This window comes from Columba livia, chromosome 1 (assembly GCF_036013475.1).
Source record: "Columba livia isolate bColLiv1 breed racing homer chromosome 1, bColLiv1.pat.W.v2, whole genome shotgun sequence".
Taxonomy (NCBI): Eukaryota; Metazoa; Chordata; class Aves; order Columbiformes; family Columbidae; genus Columba; species Columba livia.
Genome location: NC_088602.1, coordinates 29,273,928 through 29,298,411, shown reverse-complemented (window position 1 = coordinate 29,298,411; position 24,484 = coordinate 29,273,928). Strand labels below are relative to the sequence as shown.

At 42.2% G+C, this 24,484-nt stretch overlaps 1 long non-coding RNA gene across 2 annotated transcripts in view; it reads left to right on the top strand.

The window, feature by feature from the left end:
* LOC110358391 (uncharacterized) overlaps positions 1–24,484 on the top strand; it is an 86,091-nt gene that overhangs the window by 13,617 nt on the left and 47,990 nt on the right. The window contains exons 1-2 of one of the 2 annotated variants that reach the window (XR_002412815.2): positions 14,912–15,198; positions 21,277–21,376. This is a non-coding gene — a long non-coding RNA (uncharacterized LOC110358391). Of the gene's footprint in view, positions 1–14,911; positions 15,199–21,276; positions 21,377–24,484 lie in introns of those variants that run through there. The other variant, XR_010470302.1, reaches the window with a different exon arrangement.

Genomic DNA, 24,484 nt, shown 5'->3' with positions numbered 1-24,484 from the left:
ATTGAACTCAGACCCATTCATTACAAAAACCCCAATAGACTAACACTCAATATAGACATTTTTCAAAGAGTGGTATTCCTGGTGGGAATTTTTCTCACACACTAGCAATTCTGTATTTTGCTGGAGCAGCTCCAGGACAGATGAGTTAGTGCCCTGTGTAGTCTGTTTTCATATTGAGCAAACTCTGCTGAGATGCTGGAAAACAGTGATTTAAACTGATAAGCTTGCAAAAGACAGCTGATTCATCTAGTGCCATGAAACAAGGATTCCCACACTGTGCTACATCTGAAAGTGTTGAACTTGTACAAACTCAGCCCTGCACCCTTCTCCTGGAGGTGCTGGGGAATCACCAGGTGCTTCTGCCTGGCCATCATAGAGCTGCTACCTGTATATCACAATACATGTCCTTCCTTCTGGTGGTTGTATCCAAGCAGATGGTGCTCTGCTTGCAGGGTCAGATGAGACAAGACAGTCCAGCAAGCTCCATACCTACTTTGGATGAGAGCAGGATCATGGTAGGTGACTTTAATTTTAGATTTTGTCAGGGCTTAGAGTGGCATTTTGGGGTCAATCATGTAGAAGGACTTAATTTGGGATATATCACACTGAGGATACTAGATTTGTGCTTTGAAACTAGACCCAGAAAATACTGCTCTCATCTTTCTCTCCACCAGGAAAAAAGCAAAATATGAAAATGTTGGTTTGGATTTTGCCTGAAGCACAGTCTGAAGCTCAGCAAGAGGGTACTCTCCCTACCTGCCAGTGCCTCTCCCTTTTTCTTGACCTGACTGGGGCAGACTAACTATTCCAATGACAGAGGACATACGGGGAATGTCTGGGCTCATGATCAAGGCTGGGCTTGCAAATGACCAAAATGGTCACTGGTGGTATCTTATTTCAGCGTGTGGAGCTTGACAAGGCTCAGCAGCCTTCATGTTCCTGTGCTCTGGCTTCTCCTCAGAAGGAGACCACACACTGGTCAGGCTTTCCAGCAGGTGCAGTCAGGCTGTGGTCTTCTCATCAGGACCTGGCTTGCTGTAGCTTGGTCTTGCCCCTTTGGAAGTAATGCTAAAGTGGAGGGCCAGTGAGGTTTCTTTGTCCCCTATGAATGTGACAACGTCGTCTTAGCTTATGTGTTGGCAGTTCATCTGGAGTCTTGGCACATGGAAAGGAAGAAAAGCAAGACTCTGTGTCAGGGCATGTCATAAAGAGGGTTTTCAGAGGGGTTTACCTTTTGCCAGAACATATGTGGAAGAAGGTGTGGACACTTCTTTTTAGGCCAAAGAGCATCTTCTCCTGACATGTGCTTTGGAAGTTTTCCCTGTGAAATTATGGGTACAGGTATGTCACTATCTTGGACAGAATACAGCTCTTGGGAAAATCTGGAGATTTTCTGCTAGAGCTGTTGCTGGCCCTTTTCCTAATTACATGTGCATTTAAGTGCCTTCCCCTCACGGCTTCATGATCCAGAGCGAAGCTAGCAGCAGTTAGTGCATGAGGGGGCCAAAATCCAAATTTATGTGAGAGAAAAAGCTACAACATTGACAGCAGAAGGAATTTTTACTTGGAAAATATTTTGTGATAATTGAAAATTTTTGCATTGAACTGTATGCAGCTTGTCTTATGGACCAAAAGAAAACACACATCTTTGTGCTTGAATATAATTTTCCTCTGCTTGGCAAGAACAGCACCTACCTAATAGAGACATGATGGGTGATTGCCAGGCTCCCTGTGTCTTCCCTAACACTCGAGGTTATCACCAGTTAGCTGCCCTTGTACATCTGCTGGGCAGCTGGCAGGCTGCTGCAGAGCAGACACTGCACAGAGGGCTGCTCTGCCTGACCCACATCTCAGTTGTGCGATGAATGGGGAGAGAAAAGGGGAAATTAACCCCCAAAAAACCAAAACCTGAAGTTGGACAGAACTGATACAAGTTGTTTGAAGACACAGTAAAGGTTTGTAAAAGAAACAGGCTGGGGACATAACTGTCCATGGGCACACACATAGGACAGCCCAGAGAGAAGGAGGCTGCTCTGACCCCAGACCCATGCTACTGCCCAAAGCACCCCCAGATTGATTAGTTCCCAATATAAGTAATCCACCTACAAAAAAATCAAGAATGACCTGTTTCTGTAATTACTTGGTGAAATGGAGAAAAGGGAGAAAAAAAACTCTATATAAAAGCTCTCCGAGTCATATGCACATCAAGGTGCAAGAATATTGGTGCTATTTGGACCTAAATTTTTCTTGCCGTGATGTAAGATGTAAAGTGCTTTTCCTTTACTTTGTTGTATGCTCTTAACTCTAACAACACCCCAACGCTTCCTATGTAAGAAGATTAGGTTATTTTCTAAGTACTTTATTGGAAATGCAGGACACCTTGCCATGTTATCCAAGGGAAAACTCATAATCATACATTCTGCAGTGAGCTCTGGTCTTGTTTTACTCCTTAAGTAAAAAGAGTAAAGTGTCCCCTCAGTTCATACAGATGGCAGGATCCTCTCTCAGCTTCTGGCTTGGATTATGTTTACACAAGGAAGGGGAGCGATGTTGCTGGTCTATGAGGGGCTTGGGAGATCCCTCAGGGTTGTCTTCTCTGGGGAGGACAGGAACAATGCTGTTGTGAAACTCTGAACCAGTAAATTCACCTCCTAGATGACAGACACTTTTAAGAGCCAAACCCAGTCTAAAGCCATTTGGGACAATGACTAAACTTCTTGGCAACAGTCTGTTGCCACCTGAAAGTGGGTAAGCAAAGCCAGTCACCCACGCCCTGAGCTTTGATGCTGCTGTGGCTTGCCTGGCACACTGTATCATGTGGTGCAGAAGACCCCTAGCAGCACATGGCATTGGGCTGTGACCCTCCAACAAGGATGTTTTTGCAACAGGCCCTGATGGGACACATCCTTTTTCTGTAGCTGGCTGGCAGAGGTTCCACCAGCTTCACCTACCTGGTTTAGAGATTACGGAGCAGCATGGAGACCCCGGTGCTTTGCTGCAAGTGGTAAAGGATGTACCTTACCTTGGGAAACCTTGGCATTAGGGTGGAAAATTACAGTGAGTGCTGTACAAAGGACTTTGTGCAACTGTCTCTGCCTCTGCGACAAGCAGTAGCTGCTAGATGGAAAACATTTTATCTTTAATCTGTTTTGAGTATATTATAGTATACACATACTTGAGCCTTATAGTTCAGTTTTCTTCAGGATATTGGAACATCTGTTTAAAAAAAGTTCAAGAAGGCGGGAATATGTTTCAGTGTTAATACTAAATATACTGGGAGAATATGTGCACAGAATTTAATTATCTAGAAGATTGGGAAGCAAGTGATGTTCTGAGATATTTAAATACCACTTCTTGGATTCACTTGCTGATCTGTTGCAAAATGCACTGAAGAAAACCGGAACAGGATAAAATGGGAACTTGATCAATTGCCTGTACTTGTGGACAGAATTGCAGATCCCTGTGCTTCAAGAAATTGATGGGTGTCTTTGAGGAACTGCCGGTTTTGAAAGAATACAATAGGGAATTGTTTCATGGTGACAGGGTGCAGAAGTGGGTGGAGATTATGGATAAGGAAGCCACATCAATAAACAGCCATATGATCACATTATCTTTCAGCATCTTGTTGGTGTCCCTAGTTGAGCTAAGCAATGGGGTTTATGTGTCATTGTGTGCACAGAACACTAATGTTCAGCTGAAGCCTCAAAATATTGTTGAAGAAACCAAGGCACCGTAGGGGATCAAACAGTCCCCTGACAGGTTCTTAAAACACTGCTGGCTTTTGACTTGTTTTCACAAATGAACATCATTCAAGTCACCTGACCGCAGAAACTCACAGGTTCTCAGATGGAGGAAGGTCATCTCCCTGGAAAGATTTTCTTTTGACTGTACTTCTGTGTAGGAAAAGCCCTCTCACAATTAACAGCAGTTGATAGAAGATTTTGATTTTTGAGACGCCTGTGGACTGTAATCTAGCCCTATGTGCTGTTCCTGGAGGGTTTGTTCCCATTTTCTGTACTACTGGTTCCTCCAGAGAGGACTAACCATTAATTCTCCACTCTCCCTGCATGCTCTCCACACTATGGCTTGTTTGTTTCAGTTCACTCTAGAAGTGGGGAAGGCAAGGTTTTGGAAATGCGTGATGTAATTAGAAGCAGCTGGTGACGACGACAGGATTCTGTTAATATGTTAGGACTTTGAATTTGAAAGTGGGTGGGTTTTTATGTCTGTTTCTGTCCTGAGTCATATTTATGTCATGGTGAGTTTACTCAAGGATAGGTCTTGGACAAACAAACTGGTGACAATGCTGAAAATATCACAGTGCTGTTTGTCATGAGGACCGAGAGTGGGGTCTCGTAGGCACCTACCTCTTATCTCTGCAGTTAGCATGTACAGGGAGCAACCTTAGCATCTGGAGTGCCAGAAGATGTGCAATATAAATGTATATCTACCATTTTCTTCCATCTTCAAAGGCTGACGAGGCCACGTGCTGTTTTGTTCTTATAAAAATGCCCTAGAAGGTTGCAGCATAGGCAGAAAGAGAAATATTAAAGCCCAGAATGTGGATCTTGCCTCTTCTGCTCAGGCAGTGTGGATGTGTCAGCCAGCATTCAAAGAGCATGAGAAGCTTCCACAGGCTGAGAGCTGTCAGAGACGGACGGTAACCAGTGGCACAGGGTTGCTCCTTCCTGCTCTGGAGCTGGTGTGTCATCTTCTCCATGTCGCCCTTCAGGGAGGGATATTACAAGCTGAACAAGGAGAACTGTGCAGGTCCTGAGCAATACCCATGTTGTGTATTAAGGGAAGTGAGGGTGCGTTAGGAAAGGGATCTCAACCTATGTAATCCTGGATGTCTAATATTTGCACTTCATGCCATGCCACCTTATGGCCTGGTGGGGCTGGACAGATTGATTTCTTGCGGCAGGCAGGTCCTCGGGAACCTACAGGTCAGGTGCAAGGAAGGGCTACAGCTTAAAACCAGAAAAAGTCATAGCAAGAGCTGGTGTGCTCCAGCAAATTCCTGCTCCTGAAACCTCTTTCCAGATGATCTAAATTTTCTGCTGAATTAAACTCAATTGAGTTGACCATCCATTATAACCACTTAAACCATTAATGTTTGCTCTAGCAATAAAGGAAAACTTATAAGTAAAATCCCCCATCCTCCTTTTTTTAACAGAGGTAATTTGCTTTTCTGGGAAATCTTAATGATCTGTATTGGAAAAAAACAACCAAGATCAAATTGTGCAAGACATCCCAAAGGAACACCAATGCAAGCTTTCTGACGCACCATGTGTTCAGTGGTTGCAACATATTTTACACAAAACCTATTAGAAAAATATTCAGAGTATTTTTAAAAATAGCATTTTCCCACTATTTTTTTCATGTGCCTTACTTTCTAAGAGCCAAACACTTTTTCCCCTCAGGCTGTCTCAATCTGGCAGGGAATAATAGTTTACAGGCAGTAAAAATATTAGCTCACAATATCTATCAAAGCTTTATATGAATATAGTAAGTTTACCATTTTAGGATCTACTAGATTTGTCACCTGAAAAAGTGTCTTCCATTCTGAAAGGCATTTCTGACTTGTGAGAGATTCCTTCTGATTAAAATAGACTTGTAATTCATTTAAAAGAAAGTCCATTGTATTTTGGGAATTTCTACAGGGAAAATGCATCGTAAAACAAAGAATTTGTATATTTCTCTCATGTCTGATCTCGGCTCTGAGTAAGATCTCAGGATTCATCCTAATGCCTGTTAGCAATGGCTAATAGTGGGTTACTGGATACTAAGTACTCCTGACTTGTGTGGCATTGCAAGGTACTGAAATGGAACAAAGGAAATCTTGGCAGGTGGTTATTTTGCTCTGTATTTGTATTAAATACCAGTGATGTGAAGCTGCTGTGTAAGGGAATTACTGTAGAAAGAACAGGTGAGGCAGTCAAAATCAAGTGTCTTACCACACGTGTTGCATTACTATGCAGTGTCTGCCTTTTTCCTCCGTAACCACAAACTGTATACCTAGAAATCAATTAATCTGCGCAATTTTTTCTGTTGATTTCTTATATATGCATATATCAACATGTAAACACATATTTCTGCATAAATCAAAATGTATGTGTATGTGTTTACTTATAAATATACACAACACACATATATAATGTGAGTTGAATATATAAACTTCATAACTGGCAATATGTTGACCTATGCCATCACTATTGCTTCAGCCCAGCTTATTTCGTTTTTCATGAGGCAATTAATATTTTTAAATAAATTTACCTTTCTCTAGCATTTCTACTTTAAAGAGCCTCAAAAAACATATTTGGGAAGTTCTGCCAAAGCACAGCCCATTGCACAAGAGAAAAGCACAGCTCCTGGCTGAAACCATGTTTCTGATGCGTATTGTTGAACTGGGAATTATATCACAGTGAGTGGTGACCAAAACTTCACATTCCAGGCATAGCAAACCTCCCCATTGGTGGCAAAGAGGCTGAGGAGAAACCAAGAGGGAATCAGGGGAAATAGCTTCAAACTAGAACAAATTGCTGGATGACTCTGTTGTCAGAAGGTCACATTCTTTCTTTGGGCAAACCTGCGCAGCTCTGCTGAGGTTAGAAGAAGGAGTATGAGGAAGAGGAAGGCATACCGAGGAAATAATCCTTCCTGTATGACCTCTGGGAGCTGCTGTCTGACCTGAGCAGAGCACAGAAGAAGATAAGAATTGGAAGGGAGCACACGCGGCACTTGCAAGTGGGGAATTTTCTGAGACACTTTCAGCCTCCCATAGAAATCCTGGTTTGAAGGGATTTCTCTAGCTCATCTAGCCCAGCTGTCTGCTTAAAGCAAGGCAATCACTGGTACTGGGTTAGGTTGGTTGTGGCTTTCTCCAGCCAAGCCTTGAAGCCTGCCTAAGATGGAGAATCCAAAACTTGTCTCGGTAGCCTGTTCTAGTGCTGCATGCCTTTCCTCATTGACAAAGCCTTCTCAATGCCCTACCTGAACTTCCCAAGCTGCTATTTTTGATTATGGCTCCTTGCTATGCAATCTGCCACTAGTGAAAATAGTTTTGCTCCATCATCTTGGTAGCTATCCTTCAAGTAGACTGCTATTAGATTGTCCCTTAACCCCCTCTTGAAAATGGCTGTTGCAGGTGACTGCAGAAGTCAGCCGTGGGAACACTTGTAGCTGTTGGCTGTGTGGCAATCATTCCTCTCAGCATGCAGTTCCTGCAGCTGAATCTTTCTGAGGTGGTGCTCATAAATCAAAGATGAATCACTGTAGGGTTACAAACGTAAAGAGAAAAGTCACAAAATGGAAGACGATGGAAAACCAATCTGTTGTATGAGTGCTGAGAAAAGCTTTGCTTCCTTTTGTCAAAATGCATGTGCTACAAGTATGGAAATACCAGTTTCAGCATGGAATATTATGTCTAGTGCCTAACCTAATAGGCTGCACTTTGCTAGTATACTTCGGGCTACACCTGTACCTAATCTCAGGACCATTTTATTGCATTTGGGCAGGCTGGCATGCAGTAACCTATGTCCATGCCGTTAGGCTTTCTTACCCTCCAGTTTCAGACTGCATCTAAATTCCCTGTTGGGAGAGGATCCTGGCTCATCCTAACTCCCACAATCAGGCCATGGAGAAATTTATTATACAGGGGCATGAGCCATACCAGGGACTGTTTTAGCAACAAAGACGAGTAAGTTCTGAATGCTTGTGAGCACCCTTGCACTGTTTAGACATGTATGCCTAGATACGGACTCAGCATCCAGTTTGATTCATAGCAAGCTACTTTGTCCTTTGCGCTGTCTTAACATGGATTTTTTTTTTTTTTCCCATAAAAGCTTGAAATCTCCTTTTTGGACCTATTAAAAGCAAAGGTCTGACATGATCGTCGGTTATTTGAATGAGGATTCTTGTTAGCGGAGATCTCTCCTTTGCGTTATGGAGAAATTTAAGTCTGACCAAAGCAGAGTTGCAATGAAACCGGGCCCACCCATGGGTGTGCATGCAAATAGAAGAGAAGGATGGCTGACCTCAAGAAAAGGGACCACGGCAGCTGATTTATCAAAAAAATCCTATCACTGGCATCTGTTGGCAAAAAGGTGATTTATTAATGACAATAATCTGACTTAGCAGTGTCTTCTCCAAACTAATTGTCTGTATTCCCTTTGCAATCAAGAGATACACATATCTCCAGGGGGTGGTTCATCATCCTCTAACAAGTGTCCAATAGAGACAGAACTAATTGCCCCCTGACAGTGCCTATTTCTCCTCATTGTCTGAAGTAAGTTGTTTTAAATGAAGTGCTTAAACTAGCTACTTAACTTTTAGAGTGCCAGCATTAGGTGAAGCAGATCTCTCCCAGTAGATCTGGACTAATACCAAAGAAAATATTTTCAAACAAAGATTTGCAAACTTGCTTTGGCTTTGAGACCTCCTTTTATCTGGTTTCCACAAACGTTATTTCAAGTAATATTTTATATGGGAAAATTTTACAAGCGAATGCATTATTGTAGTGCAAATACTTGTGTGATACCTGCCAAACTGCAGGTGAAAGCTTGGCAGTTGGTGAAGTCTGCAAGCCCTGCTGCTGGCTCTTCCACGTTGTTTCAGTTGTACCCTCTAAATAACTTCAGAACTTTTACCAGGTCAGGGAGAAGGAAAACCATTGTGTGTCTCTGAAGGTCGGTCACTCTCTGCAACTTGCCCATGGTGAATTCTTAAGTCACTACCCACAGTGAACAGGCAGACATTTGTTTATGGAAACTATTTGCTGGGTCATTACGGATAATGTGCCATTTTCTAAAAATCTACACTCGTTCTGATTGCTGTTCAAACAGAAGAGGAGGCTAATTTAGCATGCGAGTCGCTCACCTCACTCTTGTTCTTGCTAACCTTGATTCTGTCAGAATTAGTAACTTCAAAAACATGACTGTTTCCTTGTCTTCTAAGCCATCTGTCCTTATTCCTCCAGCTAGTATTTTTATTAACACTTTTTATTTTATTCTATTTTATTTTATTGCATTTTATTGAGCTTCAAAGCTAGTGTGTCTAAATCTGTCAAAGAGATTGTCCTCTGTAAAATCATTTCAAAATCTAGTATCTCCACCATCCAAACACAGTCTGTAATTTAAAGCAACTCCCTATACTTTGGATTAATAAATATAATTTTCTTGGTTTCTGAATGGATGTCCATGCTGAGATAAACTAGGAAATATGACACTTCCAGTACTCCTACCACCACCACCATTGTTTATGTACTTGGCTGGAACTAGGCCACATTAGTATCTGTCTCTGTTTTCATTATGTCCTTATTGCATTGACAGAAATAGTGCACGCACAGAGTGCTCTGCTGGTAAATGACATTACAATCATCAGTATTTGAATCAGTTTGGAAAAGACATCTGATTTCTCATGTGGAAGAGAAAAGAAAAAAGAAAAGAAGAGGAGAGGAGAAAGAGAAGGGAAGAGAAGGGAAGAGGACAGGAGAGGAGAGGAGAGGAGAGGAGAGGAGAGGAGAGGAGAGGAGAGGAGAGGAGAGGAGAGGAGAGGAGAGGAGAGGAGAGGAGAGGAGAGGAGAGGAGAGGAGAGGAGAGGAGAGGAGAGGAGAAGAAAAGAGAAGAGAAGAGAAGAGAAGAGAAGAGAAGAGAAGAGAAGAGAAGAGAAGAGAAGAGAAGAGAAGAGAAGAGAAGAGAAGAGAAGAGAAAGAAGAGAAAAGAGAAAAAAGAAAAAAAAGAAAAGAAAAGAAAAGAAAAGAAAAGAAAAGAAAAGAAAAGAAAAGAAAAGAAAAGAAAAGAAAAGAAAAGAAAAGAAAAGAAAAGAAAAGAAAAGAAAAGAAAAGAAAAGAAAAGAAAAGAAAAGAAAAGGAAAGGAAAGAAAAGAAAAGAAAAGAAAAGAAAGGAAAAGGAAAAGAAAATAAAAGAAAAAAAAGGAGAAGTCTTTGGACTGCTGAACAGTTTAAAGCTGCTGCTGAAAAAAAAAGAAATTAAATACCAGCATATTCTTGCTCTGAGTTTTCAAAACTTCTTTTCTTCTTTCTTTCTGCTATCAATTTTGTTTTGTGTTTGGGAATTATGCACCTTTTCCACCTGAGATCTAATAGGTTTTGAGAAAAAGCTTCTCAGGTACGTTTTCTTGGACTTGTCAAATTTTATTCCAGTGAAAAATAACATTAAAACACCCCTGAGGATCAGTACTTGAAAATAAATATTACTGTTTTATAAGAGGTGTTGATCTTGCTTCCCATTTGTTCGTAAGTTGTACATACTGAAAGCTGTTTTCTAGCAAATTGAACTTCCTCAACCATATATTTCTTCCATGTTCTTCTTATTGCATTTTCCTTTTCCCTTCTGGTTAACTTGCCCCCTGGCCATTTCAGATGACCAGAGTATTCTCACTCTTTCAAAAGAGGTAAGTTCTCAAAAGCAGGTGAAAAATCTCGTATCACATGGAGCTCCTGGATCTCACCAGCTCAGTGTCACCTGCCAACCACCCCTGGCCATGACTGTACTCTCTCCCAGGACCTTCAATTGTGTGGAGGTCCCTGCCCTACCAGGACACAGCAGCCAAATGCTCCTTGTCACCTGAGCTGAAGCTTGTCTGACACCCTTTCTCCCTGAGCCCACCCCTGCCCTGCCCGCCTGCTTGTTGGTCCTGCTTCCTCTGTTCTTGAGGGCTTCATCAGCATCGTGTACATCAAAGGCTTGTTCTGTGGAGCTCAGTATTCAAACTGCCATAGCTGTAGTTCTCAAACCACAGGATGAGAAAGCTAGTGGTTGAACATGTCCCACAGATTAAGGAAAACCCAAAACATGTCTGAGAAGTGTTGACAGAGGGCATTGTACTTTTCCAACAACCAATCTGCACTTGAGGTAGATAAAAAGACTTAAGAGCCTCATGCTTTTATTTTTTGCCAACTTTTCCTTCTACTTAGTAGGCACGATCTAAGCTTTGGAAAAAAAAAACAAATAACATAACAAACAACCCAAACACCAACAAGCCAGGTTCAGAATAGCAGTTTCACAATGTTGAAGGCTTTAGTGGCAATCCCTGTTTAGACAGTTTCCTCCCCAGCCACTCCTTCTTTCATCAAAGTTTTTCTTTGCCTTTTGCCATTTTCCTCTCTAAAAGCAAAAAAACAGGGGAAAAAAAAAAAAAAAAGAAGGCAGTTTAACCTGGATTATGTCATTCATCCAGGGCATCACACTGTTTTACAAACAGTTGTGTTGGCACAACCAAGAGGCCGGTGAACTGCAGTGCAAAAGCAGAAGGGAGAGGGGAATTTCTTAAGCTGATACTACTGCCAAAACCAAATTCTTGTGAAACTGCATTGTCACATTCCATAAACACTTTCTTCCAAACCTTAGAAGACTACAGTAAATTGTGAGAAACAGTGGAGAAACCCCTTTGGACCAGGCCGAATAATTTTAAAGTCCTGATAATAGCTGCAAAGGCTTATGAGTAGCTCTTGCAAGCCCAAGCCACAGGTAGTCATTCAGTGTTGTATTAAGACAACACGAATTCTGAAACCCTCAGAGCAAAGCCATGGCTCACACAAAACAGTTTAACCCCTACAAAACTGAAAAGAGTGAATTATATTCTTAAATACACACTTGACCACCCAAGTGAGGTAATCCCACTGGTTGGAACTGTGAAAATGAGGCCAACATCTGACCACAAGGGCATAAGATCTGCCAGCATATCCAATTAACGGGATAAAAGTAACTACCCTCCTGGCTCCCTAATTATTTTCTGTACACACGGTGTGATGAAAACCCTTCCAAAAATCAAATCTGTCTTGCAGCAGTTTGACTTACAGGCGGTGCATAATGGAACGTTACTAAGTACATTGCAATTAATTATGCTTTCAAATGCACTGACTAAATTTGGCTGTGCAATTAGATACATAATAACTGAAGGGAAAGGTTATATTTTGGAATTACACATTAGAATAGATTAATACATCATTTGCTTTAGCTGCTTGTTCCTGTGTCATGGCAGGCACCTTGTTATGAAGTCCTGTCTGTTGCAGATAAAATGCTTGTACAAATGCAGCTTCCACATCCATTTAAATGCACAAGTGCCATTTTCATGCACTCCGCATAAGCTCTTCCTTCAATTTATTTGCGTATCTGCCTCGAATATCAAAGAGGATGACATTTCAACAAAACAACAACCAAACGGTAACATCAAAGAGCTTGGCTTGGCAGCCTCCACTCTTTTCGGGGAATATTGGCTCAAGCGGTGGATGTCACTGATTTCAGTCCAGATGTGCCAAAGTGACCCCTCCACGCTTAGCAAGTGGGCAAGGGTGACTGACAAATTCACAAAACATTGCCTTTTCTTTTTCTGTCTTCAGATCACACTTCTATTTATTCTGTAATTCCTGAATATAGCCCATATTAAAAAATGACCCACAGGTGTTCAACAAATGATTTTGGAAATATTATTTGAAATGTCTGATTTAGCTCAGAGGAGGAGGGTATCCTTGGGTAAAGGAGAAACTACAGTGATAAGAAATTATGTCCCTATCACTAGACCTTTTGTTGGTGGGTTTCCACAAGAACCATTATTTTTCTTAACTCTTTTTAGTATTCAGAAAGTGAGTAGCTTCATTACTTTTAATTCAAGTGCTAGCAGCAGGGGACTGACACGTGCTAGTTGCATTTACTGTCACCCTGGTAACTCTGTGTCTTGGAAGGGCTCAGCTGCAAGCGAAGATCAGTTGGCTGAAGGAGAATTTGAGCAAGGCAATAGTATTGGTGAGCAGAGGGAGTGCACTTCATAGCCTTGGTGAAGGTTCGGCTGGAAGAAAGGTCTTGTCAGGAACTGATCAGATCCACCTATAGTTGAAGAATGTGCTTGAATTCCCACCTACACAAACCAGCATCAGTGAATAATTGGTGAAACACTGGAACTGGTTGCCCAGAGAGGTGGTAGATGCCCCATCCCTGGAAACATTCAAGACTGGGTTTGATGGGTCTTTGAGCAACCTGATCTAGTTGAAGATGTTCCTGCTCATTGCAGGGGGGTTGGACTAGATGAGCTTTGAAGGTCCCTTCACACTCAAACTGTTCTGTGATTCTATGAATAACACTCCCTACAGGCTTGAGCTGGTTCAGAGACTGCATCTCACCCTTGTCAATCACAAAGTCACTTCAGTTATCTATGCTTTCACCAAGTCTTGGATGAACTGTGGTAATTCAGATGGTCTGGGAATTAAGCCCTCTGCACCTAGCCCTTTGCAGAAAAGAGCACTGGGTCTCTGCAGCAGCACTGGTTTTGCAGAGCACCTCAGACCTGCTTGTGGTGCTCTCCACTGGCCTTGCATAGATCATCAAATCAAATTCAAAATCTCCTTCTGAGGCCCAGAAGGGTAAGAAGATCCATGGCTCCCATAGAGTGCCTAATTCCCACTGCCTCCAAACACGGGATTCATAATTTCTTGTTTTAGCTTCCAGCCAGGCGTCTTGTGTAAGCTAGTTCTCTGTAGTCAGTGGATAGAGAAAGAGACATCTCTATGTTCTCTGAAGAACCTGGTCTCTCTCTGTGGGCAGCTGGGAAAGCTTAGACCCTGAGCTCAGATTAGGTACCCAGCTTTTAGATGGAAGAAGTGAAGTGAGAGGACTGAATCCCAGTAGAAGTCAGTGTGAATAAGGTGACTAAACTTGCGCCTTCTGGGTATTCTTGAAGGCTGAATTGCTGAAGTTCCTGGGTGGTCACCCTCGTCACAGATTTCACTCTGCTGGAATAACGAAATTCCTGGCCATTGAAACAAGCTTCAGCCTGTTGTCCAAACATCTGGAATTAACTCCTCCAGGAATTAAGGCATGCCGTAAATTTCACCTCCTTCTGCTCCAAGTATAAGGTCCATTTCTTTGCTAGGTCATTTCTTTGGCCATCCTGACCATAAATGCTCAGCAGCATTTCTATTGACAAACTAAACAGCTAAAAAATAAGCCCATGTAACAAACAAACAATGAGATAAAAACCTTCAAGCCCAACTAACAAAAATTACCAATGCGAGACACTTTGCTGTATGTATTTCACCTGCAGAGGGGATGAAAGAAGAGACACCTCAGGACTGGTGCCAGGGACACTGCTGAAGGTCTAGTGGAGAGTTATATATATGCAAGGGAAGAACCTATAAAAATGGAAAAGGTACTGAAGATGGGAAGAGGCCTGATGTCTTTCCAAGAAGTATGAACTGACAGGGAATGCATTTGAATTTGCATGAGTAGTTGCAGAGAAAGGCTTTCATTAGTTGCAGAACTAGCAGTTGCCTCAAGATCTTACACTTAGAGAAGTTTTCACTGAAATGTGTAACTTCTAAGTATTTTTTTTTTCTTCTGAATATTCCATCTTTATTCTGAAGCTAAAAGGAGGTCTGTCTGATTTCATATCTGTGGAATATATTTCCAGGATGAAAGAGCTGGAAATGTATGAAACAATCCTTTTGGGTGCAGTGGTAGAGTTCACCCTCCTCTAGTCAACTGCAAATAAATGAATGTTTCTAATATTATGATGAGCAGAAAGCTCTGGCTGTTTAACTGCCTCTGAGCACTTCACTTTAAAAATTGAGAGATTTGGATAATTTCCCAGATGTCGCATTGTCACTTGTGAATGACACATTGGAAGAGGAAGTCAAATGAGGAAGCGGGTTCAGGAGTGGTGAGTGTGTAGCGAGTCCCTCTCACTTGTGGGGACCAGCCAGGAATCTGGCAGCTGGCTGGGGGTGGGAGTGTGTGGGGGTGTAGTCAGCGTGTTGATTTTGGATGCCTAACTTAGATGCCTAGTTCTCTCCATTGCCTATATAAGGAAGAGAGTCTGGCAGCCGTGGAGCGTGGGGAGCCCGAATTGCCCATCACTGTTTTACCCGTTGTCATGGCAACAAAGGCAGACACCTTGAGGAGATGGTCTGAATGTGGTCCTGACTGACTTGCAAATACATACTACAGCTTGTGTGCAACTGAGACAGCTGTACTTTATGAAACCCGGCTCAGAGTTCACACTCCCGCACCCCAATGACTGGAAGGAGCTCTAGTTTGAAGCTGCCCTTTGAAAGGCTCAAGCAACGAATCTTCGTCTCTCTATCTGGTTTTGCTCTCTGTGTTTTGAGCAAGCTTGGGCATGGAGGACACATAGTGTTGCAAGAGGCAGGCTCTCCATCCACGCTTCCCTGAAGCTGCATCACCAGTAGGAGGGAAATGAAACTGCTTTATTCATGGGACACACTCATACGTGGGGAGATACCCTTGTGAAGCCAGCACTGCATCCCACGCCTTCCTTTTAAAATTACCAGATATGCTTTAAGCTCCTTATGGCATTGATCAGTTAATTAATCAGTTTATCTGCCTCTGCCCTACATTTAAATTTAAATCTTTGTGGCAATTCCATTCAAATCCCTTAAGCTCTGTTCAAAAAATCAGTAAGTGGAAGAAGCCTGTAAATTACTTCTCCCACAAATGAGGTCCACTTCAGTTATTGAACCATTTGTGTTACTTGGAGATGCTCGTGCACCTGCAGAGGCTAAGTCCACTCTTGATTATTGGAACAATTGTGCAAGTGACGGAATTGGGTAATCTCATAGTGATGCAAACTATGTCGTTTTCTATGAATGCATTAGCAAAGAGTTAGCAGGCATTCAGAATTGATTTCAATAATGACCTGAGATTTCAAATCTAAGTACTCAGTTTCTAGCTGCATTGCAAATTCATCCCCAGAATCCATGCTGTATTACTCACCACCTTTTGCAGCCTTTAACAATAGTAGTAGCTTTTTTAATACACTCAGAAAAAAAGCAACAGAATTAGATTTCAAGTACAGCTAGCAACGTGCGTGAGCTCAGCTAGGATCCTAACATGTGGAAGCTGCTAAAATCCAAGATTTTTGTTTTGTACAATTGTATATTCAAGGAACAGCTCTGAAATTGAGAACAGAGGCTCAAGTCAGGGCAGGATTGTTGGGGTAGCTGTTGAGCTCTGAGCTGTCCTTGTAGCTGCTGAAGAGCCCACATGGTTCTAGCAGAAGCTGTAGACTTTGCTTTGCTGCTTGCTTGGGATCTATCTTCTCACCCGGGTTTAAGACTGTGCTAGAACTATTATACATACATCTGAACAAAAAATCTAGTCTCTGGTTAAAAAGACTGAAATGCAGTGGGTCAGTCTTTCAGAATATTTTTTCAGCTATTAATGCGCTTCCAAAGCCTCATGACACCGTGCGTGGATCAGGTAATACTGTATAATGAGATGCCGTTGTTTGACAGTATTTGCAACAGATTATCTCTCTCAGTTCAGGAAACAGGGAATGAAATTGTTCAGGCTAGTACGTGCAGAACTTCATAAACCTGTGAAAGATTTTTGTCTCCTTCCGTATAGATACCAGGGTTGATGTTAGCGATTTGTCTCATTAATAACTGATTTACATTTCCCAGACAGCAAATCGCTATCTGACACAAATTTATAAAAGAGCTTCATATTGTGAAATTCTCTAGCACAGTGGATCCTTTGTGATTTTAACATAAGGAATTTGTGATTAAAATTTTAATATAATCACTGCAATCTCCTGGGATGCCTAAGAAGAAGAAAATGTTATTTCCTGTGTCTTAGAGTTCATTGCAGTGGATACATTTAAATGGCATCAATGAGATGCTATCTGCTCTGAAAACTAAACAAAATAGAAAGTCCCTCAAAGCAAGTAAAGAAGCTGAAGGATTCTTGATCTCTGCTAAAGCACGAAGACTAACCTGCTACACAGTAGCAGGCTCTGCAGTTGGAGGGGTAAGAAAAAGGTCAGTGTAAAGGTCCATCTTGCTCCCTGAAAAAGCAAAGTTTGGTGGATATTGTCAAGCTCACCTGAACAAATTAGATCAGCTGGTTTACTGTTTACATCTCTAGCAGCTGTTAGCTCAGAGCAGGGCTTATGCTGGTAGCTGGGGCTAATGGGTGTCCTTGCTGCACTGTCTCCCAGCCCTGTTCTCTGTCAGTGGGTGAGGAGGGGTTGGTATGGGAGCTGTTGCTGGAGGTGACCGTTCCCAAGGGAGATTCTCCAGCAGGCAGATCTGAAGAGCCAGGCATGCCTTTGAATTGCTGAAGCTGTCCTTGTGTTCTGAGAAATTAGGACTAAAGGCCAATATAAGAAACCGAGTGCTATTATTTGATCTATGATGCCTTTAGTTTACTCATCCATAGCCGTGTATGAGTTCTCTCATGACTGGCTTAAATTTGTCCTTACTGGGAAACTGTAGGAGGGTTTCCTGTCCACACCTTATTTTCTGTAAGTAGATGGTGTTCAAAAGTTCAAACAACACAGCTCGCCTTAAGCCATGTTGTCCTGCCTGTTATGGACATGGTTGAATGTAACTATTCAAATACTATTTCCAGTGCACACTTGATGTTATTATTAGCTGTGGCAGTACTTTCGGGTGTTGGTCAGGACTGTCACTTGCAAAGTCAGTGCTTCGTATGTATGTGCATACATGTACATCCAAACTGGCCAGACCCCTGCTGCGCCATCTGAACCACGCAGGGTGACGGCACAGGTTTCAACATGGTCTCATGACTGTCCATACTGTTGAATTATTGGTATGTTCCTTGGTACAGGTTTGGCTGGCGCTCGCAAGTGGTGTCTCCACCAACACCTGGGCTTGGCTTGTGAGACAGCAGGAGCTGGTATGGGCAAAGCCCTTGAGGAATGGTGTTTAGCTTGATGAAAGTGAACTCCACTCTGTCATTTGCTTCTAGAGCAGTAAACAAATCCTGGGCCCTTTTCTTCTAGAGTTGTGATTTTTGAGCCCAGGTCCTTCAGGACAGTTTTAAAGCTGCATTTAGACAACTGTAGCCACTGTTGAGTCTGTGCTCCTGTGCAACAGCTATAACTAGCTCAAGTCTTTTGACAAGAACTGGTCTTGCAGAAAATGTATTACTTTTTCTTTCCTTTTTTCCAAACAAAAAATGCCTGCCATGTTTCAGTGGAAAATACTTTTCCCTGAACTTCAAAATCTCTTCTTTCCATTCTTTTTCCCTCTCCTTTCTGCAATGGCAGATGGCAGCAGATGTGGATGTAACCATGAAGGCTTCACAGGTTTTACCTCTTGGCAGAAGCAGTGTGACTCTCACTGTGGTCCTCTAACATTTTTTATTAGTTCTCCAAGTAATTACTATTGTAGGACCATCTTGCAGAGCTGTAGAGTTGTCTTGAGGAAAACCTGAAGAAATGCTGCTCAGGCACAGAAGTAACTAACATGGACAAGGAAGGGACTGTTCTGCCCCATCCTCTTGTCACATGAACTACGTCAGGGTGGTGCATATGACAAAGCTAAGCTGCCTCGATTGCTCATCAGCTGAGAGCCAAACACCTAAAATGCACTTTCCCAAGGCTTTTGGACTTTATACTGTAAAGATGAACTTAAAACAAATATTTAGTCTCGAGAAAACAATTGGATGGAAGATGAAATTATTTTATGCTGCTGCTTATACATGCAAATGTTGGTGTTTTCATCAGAGGGGTATTTTTAACAGGGATGATAAGACATCTTAATGAACTAAAATGGAAAACCAGCAATTTTCAGTTTGAAAGCTGGTAGCATCTATGCTGCAAAATGATACTACATTGTATCTATTGATCACATTTGAAGATCCTGGACATGGTTCTAGTTAAGTTTCAAGTATGCTGAAAACAAGCCAAGAACATAATTTTCAAGTTGCATTATTGTGGTCATGTCACTTTCCAAAATATCACTAAGTTGTTCCTTTATTTTTTCCTTTGCCAAGGAAGTAGGAGGCTGTTTTGCCATCTGGAAAAACGCCTGCCTAGAAGTAGAGGTCCAGATCTTTAACAAGGGTAAATTGGCAAAACCCCACTGATTGTAATGGAGCAATGCCGATTTTTGTCAGTCCAGGATCTGGCCCATCAGATTTTCAACTGTTATCACCACGGGCAGAATGTAAATTGACACAGTGTGGGTTAACATGATTGAATGCAGAGCAGGCTGCTTGGTTTCCTAAATTATTTTAATAACAGAAAGAATGTAGTTGGAATGCCAGGCTAAGATCTCTACCTGGATAAGGGCCCAGATTTTATTTAATCTCTTAAAGTTTTTTTTTTTTTTTTTTAACAAAAAATGAGCCTGTTCCAAAGTCATTACTTCTCCATTATAGAGTTCCTCATGCCATGGTCCCCAGGAACAAAAGTCTCAGATTCCCTTCAGAGCTTCAAAGTCCTGTAGATTCAGGTAGAAAGTACTGCATTGAAAATGTCTTGCCCGTTAAGCTAACTGTGAAAATAGAGAAGGAACCTGCCCTTCTCCAGAACCCATATTACGATAGATCAGCTACTAAATCCACCTCTGAGACATATGTGCACCAGGCATTGCATTTCCAGGGGCTTTGATGGGTCACTGCAGCTGTGAGCCACCCAAAGCCACCTGGCATACTGGTGTCCACCATCTCCCAGGGACTGCGCGGGTCTCATGCTGCAGCTCACCTGCGCAGGCACGTTTCAAAGCATTTGCTGTGCATCCCTGGCTGCCTGCCACTGCCCGGCAGAGCCAGAACAGGCAGCTCTGCCCGCAGGAGCTGAAATCCTGCTGCAACAGCTCTGGTGCTGCGTGAGGTGGGTGGCGCAAGGAAAGTGGGGTCCCCTTGGAGACAGATGTGTTGTCCTGGTAGGACAGAAGGAGTGAGTATCATCTCCACTGAGCTTCACCAGCTGGCAGAGATCCTACAGCAAAATGACTTTGAGCTGGGCCCTCGTCCTCCAGCATGGGCTTTGGACACAGTGGGCTGAAATGTCTGTAGGAACAATGATAATCTGCACATAAATAAATTTGCCCATCAAAGGAGCCAAATTAAAACCAAAACCATAATAATTTGATTTATCCCCTTAGGAAAAAAATAAAGTTTTGTTTTTTCTCACTTGAAAGAATTCAGACATTTTACTTTCATCTGCCCTTGTTGTGTCTGAACAAAGCTAGCCGATTACTTGATATCTTGGCTCTGATTTGGGGTGTATTTTTTTATTCCTCTTAGAGATTCAGAGGGTGGTAAAAAGCCTCATTGTAATTCAGTAATTAGTATGTTGTCTTCTTCTCTTGACCAGGAATGCAAGGGTATCCTTTTCTGTGAATGTCATTTTCTCTCTAGGCTCTTGTACTTTAATTTCCTAGATATGAAAACAGGAAGAGAAGATGAATTAGGTATTGAAATGAGGGGATATGAACATGACTCTCTTCTCCTACAGAATGTTTTATTTCAAAGAGAAAAAAACTTTTGCGAAACAGAACAAAGTCCTTTTAAAACAATTGTAATAAATAAGATGTTTTTATCCTTCAAGAACTTTATTCAGGAGAACAAACTTAGTTTAAAGAAAATTCAAAGCTTTAGTGTCCTTACTGTTCCTGTGTATTTCGTCTTTTTCCACCTACTATCCCAGCAATCTGACTTCACTTCTTGAGTTATTAATCTAAGTTTTGTGGTTTTGACAGATAAAAAACTATTATGCTTAACACAGCAGTGCCTTAATGCTTAATATGTTACTGATACACAAATATTAAGCTACAAAGGCAATGTTTGGTATCTGGATGAAGGGGTCTTAGGTGAGATGCGCTTGCCTAGCTGTACTTTCAAATACACATGGATTACTTTGAAAAAAATGAGATATCTCTTCTTGATGAAGAAGGGGACTCATACGTTGTTAACATTTGTTTTCTTGATTTTTTTTTTTTTTTCTTTTAAAGGCATATGTGTATTCTGCCTTGCCTAATGGCACAGGGCGTTCTGTCTCATCCAGGCTTTGTTAGTATATTGCTTGTCTACCTCCTGCCAAATGATGGCTGAGTTGTTCTGAGGTTAAAAGCACCCATGCTAAAATGCTACCGGTGGTATGGGAGAGGGACACATACTTCCCTCAGCACCGCTCACCTGTCCTCTGCTCTTAAACTGACCTCTTAAACCATGGTGCAGATGGGAGGACTTCACCTTGCTCAAGGGGTTGGTGCTGGGATTTCTAAAGGATAGTGTTATTCCTAAGTAATTCTTCACTTCCCTGAATAATGATGAATTCTTTCTGGAAATGATAACATTGCCTGCTGTGGCAGAGATCATCTTTGTGAAGGGATCAGGCTGTTCTCAGGGATACCCCAAAGAATTTAGAACCCATCCCAGAATGACTGCAAACATTGCTGCTTTCTGGCATGTACAGATTGTATTTCTTTGCCATGTCATCCTCCAGGAGTAACAGAAGTAACAGAGGTTTATTTTTTTTTATCTTCTCAAGGACCAAGCTTGGACCTGACAGATGTTCATCAGTTTTCTATTTTTCTCCTTTGGATGGTGCTTATATATGGCATGAAGACTTGTGCAGATGATGGAAAAAGGTATGATCACCAGTTTCCTTGTCTGCAAGTCGCTTGGACTCCTTTGTTAATGCTGGATGGCTGGATGCCTGGAGCTGGGCTACTCATCCCAAATCCCATGTTTATCCCGCTCATCAGCGGGCTTCCTGTGACGTCTTCCTTGGTAGACAGAGCAGGGAGTGTTCATGGCAATGCTGCTCAGTAAACACTCATTTCATGGAAAAAAACTGAGAAACTTTTTCTTTTGTTGGAAATTTTTCATGAATTATTTTTGTTTAGGAAAACATGATATCATTCTGATGGTAAGAAAACAAACTGGCAGGCCAACTTTCTGTTACTCCTAAAATATCACCTCCTTTTTTCATTTAGGAATAAAAAAGAAAGTGGTGGAGAAATGAAATAGCCAAGACCAAACCTTATGTCTGCTTCTTAGCTTTTGCTTCTTCTCCTGCCTTTGGTCGGTGCTTGAAAAAAAACAGAAAAAGAGAGTGTTCAAAAGAACATGTTTTTTTCTTGCAACTTGAAATTCAAAAGGATAGATTTTTTTTTTTCTTTCAGATTTCAGAGTTACTTTTTAGGGTGGAAAAACGTTTTTAAAATCAATCCTTTATTTTTCAGTAAAGATATTCAGACCAGTTTGGCTCACCATATTTCATGGCTCAGACTTCTCAGACCACAAATTATAGATGTCATCACAAATGTCAAAAATACAGCAGAACATAATAAGTTATATATGTGCAGACACAAGCACAGTCAATCATATACACACACACACATTCATATATAGTCAGTCATCTGTGTGTCCGTGAATATGTGTGCATAAATATGTCTCTGCATATGCATATATCTGTGCGTGTATGCACAGATGTAAAGTAGATGTGTCCATTCTTGCAAGACAAGGAGGTTCCTGAGAGGTCCTGCTTCAGGAGGGTCTCCTTTGCTTATTGGCAAGATCCCTGTCTATGCAATGTCTGTGCAATGTCTACCTATGGACCCTCATGTTTTTAGTGGCCCTATCAAATGCTCTGACCAGAAGAAAATCTACCCATCAGCACCGTGAGGCCGTTTTTCAACCAGCTGTTTGGCACATTTGTTATCTGTGCTAGGAAACCTTGAAAGCTTTGCCTGTGTCCCAAGGGAACAGCAATACAGCCTAGAAATCACACTTGGGAGTGTGAAACAAAAACTCAGTCCTTAGAAGAGGCCCTTTCAGGCAAGAGTGGGAACACTTTGCACCTGCCAGTACATTTCATCAGGCCCCATGGTGACCATATGAAGGACGGAAGATAATTTAGAAGCAAGTTCCTTCCCTTGGGAAATGCCACAAATGTTGGAGTAACATTTTGTGCAACATTGCACAGCAGCCACATAGAAACAGTAAAGAGGAACTGTTTATCTACTGGCAAAATAAATTTAAATTAGTCTAATTGTCCAGATTTTTGTTTTGCTCATGTTAGCAGAGTTAACAAGTGCCCATACAAAGCCTCTTGAAAACAAATCTAAGTTTAAGTCTTGTATACAAGGTGGTGCCTCACACTGCTCCCAGTACCAGAGCAGGGGTTCAGCATTCATTCAGACATCTTTCTCACTTTGCTTGGTGCAAAGGGAGATCCCTTGCCCTCCCCACCAGTTCCTCTCTGTGGAGCACAAATCTCAGCATCCTCAGATGCATTCTGGATGTTGTCACATTCTAGCAAAAGCTCTGCTTTTTATAAAATCATAGAATCATAGAATAGCTTAGATTGGAAGGGACCTTCAGAGGTCATCTAGTCCAACCTCCTGCAATGAATAGGGACATCCTCAGCTAGATCAGGTTGCTCAGAGCCCCATCCAGCCTGGCCTTGAATGTCTCCAGGGATGGAGCATCTACCACCTCTCTGGGTAACCTGGGCCAGTGTTTTGCCACCCTCGTCATAAAAAAATTCTTTCCCGTGCTGTAGCTAACAGAACATTACCAAAAGCAACGATCTGAAGACCAAGGCTGGGGATGAAATACCCCTTAATGCTATGTAAAATATAGGCCCCCTGTATGGGCAGGTAAGGATTTCCCCAAGTCATTTTACGTCCCCATGTCCTCATTGCTTGGCAACTTTTTCCACGACTTTAGCTTCAAAGTGAAAATATGTCCCTGTGAGTTTTGTTTCAGGCAGGTAATTCCTTGTCAAATGCGTGGTGGATTTTCATCAGTCTGCAGCCCCCATGCATGAGAGGTGTCCTGAGGAGCACGATTCTCTGCACCACTGCCTGATGGCTGTGCTGCCTTTAAGTGCCACATTCCCTTCATCATCCTCATTTTGCTACCTGCTTCGTGGGGTAGCCAAGCAGAGTGTGATGCAGAAATCCTTGGCTGAACAACAAGTAACCCAGCATGTCCTCCCAGCATGACTCTAGGCTAATGGGTCTCTTGGCAGGGCTCTTTCTGGTGCAACTTTGAACTGATGTGTTTATATGGCCTCCAATTTTAGTGCTACCTTGGTGGCAGTTAATCTTGGGACATCTGCTCTGCGTTGCACTGTCTTCAAGCCTGTCCTCTTTCTCTGCAGCTGCTGTTTAAACTCAAGCTAGTTGTAAACCCAAAGCACTGCTGAAACTCTTAAGACGTCTGCTGCACCTCCCTTTATCACTGAAGGGATGTCTTACACCTAAGGTGATGCCTTCCTATATAGATTTCAAAGAGGAAGCTCAAGGATCAAGAGATGACTTGATGAGACACTGCCACAGTCTGCCCTCAAATAGTACAGTTTCAGCCTGCCATGCTGCTCCAAAATTGGCAGCAGTTTCTCTGATTTTTAGCACAGGGCTGTGACAGCAGACCCACTTCCCACACTGCCACGCAAGTCCTGCAGATAACAACAGATCAAGAGTACTGGTCTCCCACCCAGCAGCCTTTACACCTTGATCCTCCCTTAGCAGCCAGCAAAAGGGAGATGGGCTTTTCAGCATGACCTGGAGGTGAATGTGTCTGATCTCTGATGGCTCAAAGGGAAGGGGAGGGATGAATGTGTCCCTGGAATGATTGTTCTCCACACACAGCCTGATTTTCAGTGCTGTTATTGTCTATAATGTTCCTGTGCAAAAAAAGGCTCTGTTGGTTAATGATATTTCTGCACGACATTATTTTGTATTTTG